General features: G+C 45.2%; 2 non-coding genes across 2 annotated transcripts; one reads left to right on the top strand and one right to left on the bottom strand.

Moving 5' to 3' along the window:
• The first annotated feature begins 4720 nt into the window (after positions 1-4720).
• Positions 4721-4811, top strand: TRNAY-GUA (transfer RNA tyrosine (anticodon GUA)). Its single transcript is given in 2 exon segments — positions 4721-4757; positions 4776-4811. It is a non-coding gene; the product is annotated as a tRNA-Tyr (tRNA).
• A 908-nt stretch (positions 4812-5719) lies between these two features.
• On the bottom strand, positions 5720-5792 carry TRNAK-CUU (transfer RNA lysine (anticodon CUU)). Its single transcript has one exon. It is a non-coding gene; the product is annotated as a tRNA-Lys (tRNA).
• Positions 5793-6000: the final 208 nt, after the last annotated feature.

Genomic DNA, 6000 nt, shown 5'->3' on the forward strand with positions numbered 1-6000 from the left:
GACCCATGACGAAGAGCAGATTGTAACGCTTGGAGGGCTGCCTTTGAATCAGTGAAAACAGACCATTGCTAGGGTGTTTCTTCACTGATGTGCTCAATGGCGACAGGAATAGCAGTAAGTTCTGCTGCAACAGTCGATGAAGTATGGTGTGATGTTTTCACTTTCTTCACTATGGCCCTTACGGGGTTGCCTACGGAGCCCGAGTAATTGGAAGGGGTCACTGGGCCATCGGTGTATACGTGCAGTCGGTGTCCGTGTTTCTCGTGCAAATATTCTAGAGTGGTCTGTTTTAGTGCTGTCGTCAATAAATAAGCCTTCTTTTTGATGCCCGGTATGGAAAGAAGCACACGAGTTTTGTGCAGACTCCATAAAGGAGAAGACGGTCTAGAGGCTGGTGTAGATTGCGTTGGTAGGAAGTCGCGATGGACATCAATAATTTTCGCAAACGATGTACTCGGCCGGTTAGCAGGAAGACTGGCAAGATGGTGTGCAGGAATTCGAGAGACGTGACGAATATGCGCTCTTAAGGCTTCGATTGTGACATAGGCAGTCACTGGATTCTCCTGAGCGATGAGTACTGTTGCGGCTGTAGACGCGCATTGTGGCAGTCCTAGGCACGTCCGCAGACCTTGAGCCTGAACACTTTGCAGACACAGAGATTCCTTGCTTTGCCGACAAGTTTCTCGAAAGCGCGTGTTTTTTGGCGCGATGTAGCCAAAATTAGCGTGCGCAGCGCAGAGGGTAACCGCGTTTTCTAAATTCTAAAACTGATATCGATATTACTTACGGTGGGCTACAAGCCTGTAAATAAATAGGCAGCCTAAGAGTGATAATCAAAAAGTATTCAATACTAGTTATACATCCAGCTAGTTAGCATGTATTAGCTGTATTCTGATTTACTATATCGCTTAGATTGATATGATGAAAAAAGCGCAGTTCTAACACAAAAAGTCTATTTTTACAAATTGTGTTACGTCTTCGGAGAAAAAACCATGTATGAATCAAACTTCATGAATGTTTTGCTTTCACCGCTGAATGAAAAAAAAAACAAGGATCTATATATTCCTCCTATAGAACATTCAAAATCATACATATCGCTATCGGATCCACGAAAGCATGGAGACAGGTTAACGCAGCAGATGCTTGACAGCTCCTTTATTTCTTTGATGTACGATATTATGACACAACAACAAAGCGTATAAGGCTGTCACAAATAATTAAATATAATTGCGAGTTTTTATTAACTGAAGCAAGTTCTCCCCACCTCACAAAGATGATTTTCTTGAACAAGGTGAGTGCTATCGAGGAAAAAAACCAGCGGCCAAAAGAAGAGACAGCCGCTGTTGTGCAGAAGGGAAGCATCATCTGCCCTTTTCAAATGTCGCCTATATAGAACGGAAATCTTTGCAGCAAGGCAGTGCTGTTCACGTTCATTACTTCTCATGCAACCCCACTCGCACGTAACACCCTGTATATTAAAAACTCGCAACTGGCAACATAATGCGCATGCCGCGGTCTATGCTTTCTCTTCTGAAATCGTCGCTGCTTTACAGAGTTGCAAGCTTTCTCGTTATTCGTACTTAAATATACTTGTGAACACTCGTTAATTGAAACGAAGTTATCGCCTCGCAAATGTCTCTTTGTAGGACGAGCTACCGGACTTGTTTTGTCCTTTAATCGTCACATGCGAAAGAATACAGTTCGGAGACATTTCTTGCACAGTTATGCTGAAAAGCACCGCCAACGCTCCTTGTCAAGTGTCGCGGATAGAACGGACAGTTTTTAGCCCTTAACAACGCCTTTGGCGACGAAAGTGAAAATGTTCGATTTCATTACAGTTTCTCTGGCCGCACTCGAGACCTTGCCAAGACATTGCTAAAGTGAAACTGTGGAAACGCCTCTGACGACCCGGGCCACAGAGCACGTGGACATTGTGTGACAGTCTTTCAAGGAACACTATAGAATGGCGTATATATATTATATGGTGCGGCACCTGCCATGGTTGAAATCTATTTGTCTCTTTGTTGACTTCGATCTGTGGTACTTCATCAGAGAAAATAACATCGCTCGAGAGTAGAGCTGTGACAAAATTGCCCTGCTTTGCAATTAATACGCAGTTGATAATAATTGAATCGAAAGGTCAAGCGTGCTCGCAGACTTCCACACCTAAGCGCGCCCCGACCAGCCGGCCCAATTAAGTAGCTCCATGCTACCATTGCACGAGGTGTACCACTGTCGGAAGTCCTTTTTCTGTGAGAGATGCCGAACATATCACAAAGAAGGCCACATGATTAAAGTGCGAAGCAAAAAAGCACAAATTGGACGCTGGTTCTGAATGCGTAAAAAGATGTCCCAAGATGTTAAAAATGATGTTCCTGTGCATAGTGCTGGTACCACGAGAAATTGAAGTAAATGTGTGCTTTTTCTTGAATCTCAAATACCTCAAATATCATTTTTTGTTACATGTGACCGATTATTAAAGAAACAAGAAAAGATAGAAGACATAGTCTTTCTTCCTTCCTGATCTGCACAGAGGTGCATTTTTTTCTAGTAGAGCTTTACAAAGAGAGGAAAAAAGAAGTTCTGTTCCAGTAAAAGGAAAAATCAGCAGTGCAAATTCGCGACTGATTATTTTAATCCCATAGTCAGTTGCGGGGATACGGTGGCCGCAGCTGGCAAAGGACAAGGTTAATTGGAGAGGTATGGGAGAGGCATTTGCCCTGCAGTGGGCTTAGTCGGGCTATCATGATGATGATGATGACGATGATGATCATGATACTCAGGTACAAGTCAGGGACAAAGCGGCAAATGCCCGGCAAAGGAGGCTCTCCCGCCAAAGGCGTCGAGGTTAGCTCCCATGCATCTGCCAGCGTGGCATCGCAGAGGGCTGGCAGGTGAGAGGGGATTATGAACGGATTAACCGGATTAGCCAAGGCATCAGTTCTGTCGGCCTACTAGCTGAAGGGCTCTTTCGAGGCAAATTTGCTGCTTTGTTGTTGGGTTGTTTCCGTCGGCAGTACAGTTCAAAGAGAGGAAATCGTAAATAAAATAAACCAGAATGAGAGGGTTCAGTACATCCTAAGAAAATGGGTCTTATATATTCTTGAAAATATGTCCTGCGCCGCTAATCTTTTAAAGCACACAATTTTAACGAGACCTCATATTTAACGCGAGCTCCTTGATAGTTACCTTACCTATAGCCTTCGAGACGATTCGTTATTTTCCGAGATTCTCTAATTTCAGCTACGCGTTTTACCACCGCACGGCTCCAGGTGCATCAGGCACTTTCACCGACGAGGACAGTCCTCAAGCGCTGATCTCTGGTAGCCGGCAGAATTCGACAAATAAACTCCGCAATAACTCCGCAAGACTACGAAATGTTTTGCCACATAGCCTGCGGGCGATGGCTAGCTCAGTCGTTTTCCAGGGCCGTGGGTTCGAGTTCCACGTTGGGTGCAATTGTTTTCTTTCACACTTCTCCGGCGTTCTTGTTTTCTTTTTCCTTGTGTAAAGACGCATTCAAAGAAGTTGTGAGCTATCGTTGACATTCGCTGCAAAGCCTTGCCCGGATTGTGCACCCTTGAAGCTTAATCTGTGACTGCAAAGCGAGACACGCAAGCATCGTGAGCCAAGTTAGGCATGACTGATTTTTCAGCGTGTGTGGATGTGCAATGACCGTCTGACCTGCACAAAAACAAACATATCCTGTCTGTCAATAAGTCCACCCGACTAGCTAAGGACTATTTCCCCCAGTGGCATCGCAGGAGACGAAGAGCAGCAGAAAGATCCTTTCATCTTTTCCAGAGACTTACATTTACCGGATGTTTTAGGTAAGCTCGCGACTAAATTTAAAAAATAGGCTTTTTAAGGCATAAACAAGATTTCTACGGCTCAATAATACTGCTGGCGGAGATAGGTCAGAGAGCACATGAACCATGTTAATTACCAAGCTGGTTAAATAAATTTAGTTGCTTAAAAAAAATTGCAGCTGGCCGTTGTACCCCTAAATGTGGCTTAGCAAATTCTGTTCATCTCGCACGCACATATCTAAATTTCGCGCCTTTGGCGTGCACGCGGCACCGTCCACCAGTACACGTCACCTGTCATGTGACCTGTCATGTGAGCTGCTCTCTCGCGTGCTTTGTATACCAGTGAGTGAGCGGCGTGCACCGTAGCACGGTAGGGTGGAGAGCCTAGCACGGGCGGTGCTGACAAGACCAGGTGGCGCATGCGCCATGCAGTGTCGTGCGCAATGATGGGCGTTGCAGCGCGCGCGCTTAAGTCGTGTGATTTTCAAAAGGCGCGAAAGGTGGCCAAACTTTGTTAAGCCACAATTACCCGATGGCAATCGCGAATTCGTAATTATAAAATCTGATACGGCTGTTACTAACGGCCAGCTACAAATCCGCATAGTATTTCTCATGCGCTTGTGCAAAACCCATAATTGAATGGATAACTACGATCGCGGATATAAAAAAAAATAACAATATAGGACTAACTAAAGTGACTAAAGAGCCCAACAAGACAAAGATAAACGACAAGAAGAAAGCCTCCCAGTGCAGAACGCGAGGAAGTTGAACTACAGCGCCAGCCACTCGAGGCCATTGTCCTGTCAAGGGTAAACGGATAATCTGTAACAAATAATCCGTTACAGCGACTCCTGAATCAGGGGCTACACACGGCGCACTCAAAGGGAAAGAAGCCTGTTACGCCACCGTTCCCGTCGATAGCTCAGTTGGTAAAGCGGTGGACTGTAGAGGTCTCGTACTACGGACATCCATAGGTCGCTGGTTCGAATCCGGCTCGACGGAGGAATTTTTTTTCTTAGTTGGTGCACATTCGTTTTGGGCAGTACAGCTGCTAGATAATTACTGTCAGCAAGTTCTTATTATTGTCCCACCAACGCTTGTATTACGTCAAAGATGGCCGAAAGCTCTCTTAAACAGAGTTTCAACCCAGTAATTCGCAGGGGCTGAGAGTGTATAAAAGATATGAACCTCCACAACTTATGCGCTAATGGTCCCTTCACTGCAGGAGTGTGGAAACGTACGAAATATATTAAGAAAACGCGCAACATAATTAGCATTTTCGAAGAATTAACTAAGTTTCGTGCTTTCTGAATATCGGAGGATGATAAAACAGGGCTCAAATGCGCAGGCCAATGAAGTCAAAAGCATATTTAAAAACTGTGTCATCATTTTTGAATGCAGCATATTACAATCAAAGACATATCTGAGAGCTTAAACTTGCAATAGGCACTGTTTTGATAAATATGTTGGAAAAGGCTGCATCATCCAGTACATCAGCAAACCATGTATTTCTGCGAGCAGAAATGAAAATGTACGTTTTTACACCCGACCGCGGCGGCTGCGTTTTTTATGGAGGAAAACCGCTAAGGCGCCCGTGTGCTGAGCGATGTCAGTGCATGTTAAAGGTCCCCAGGTGGTCGAAATTATTCCGGAGCCCTCCACTACGGCACCTCTTTCTTCCTTTCTTCTTTCACTCCCTCCTTTATCCCTTCCCTTATGGCGCGGTTCAGGTGTCCAACGATATATGAGACAGATGCTGCACCATTTCCTCCCCCCCAAAAAGAAAACAATTATTATTATGATAATTTTTACACTCTGTATCGCAGGCGCTAAGAGGCGCATTACAGGAAAAATACTGCACGTAAAAAAAAAGAAATAGAATATCTTTCATAAATTAAGGAAAAATATTACGCCCAACGTAGGGCTCAGACCCACGCCCCTGAGATTAAGAGTCTCATGCTCTACCGACTGAGCTAGCCGGGCGACGGGTGGAACAGGAAAGTAGGACGTATTAGCGCACTCCTTCGCACGACGATCAGGTGGCGATTGTTATTGCCTTTTCGGTTGTGGCAACGAATGTTGCCCAGTGTGTACTGCTAGCAACCGGCTCCCGAGCATTTAACTCTTAGGGCACGCGCGTTCAGCACTCGGAGCCGCGCCAACTGCTAGGGGAAGCCGGGATACCTATCAG

Source organism: Amblyomma americanum, chromosome 2 (assembly GCF_052857255.1).
Source record: "Amblyomma americanum isolate KBUSLIRL-KWMA chromosome 2, ASM5285725v1, whole genome shotgun sequence".
Taxonomy (NCBI): Eukaryota; Metazoa; Arthropoda; class Arachnida; order Ixodida; family Ixodidae; genus Amblyomma; species Amblyomma americanum.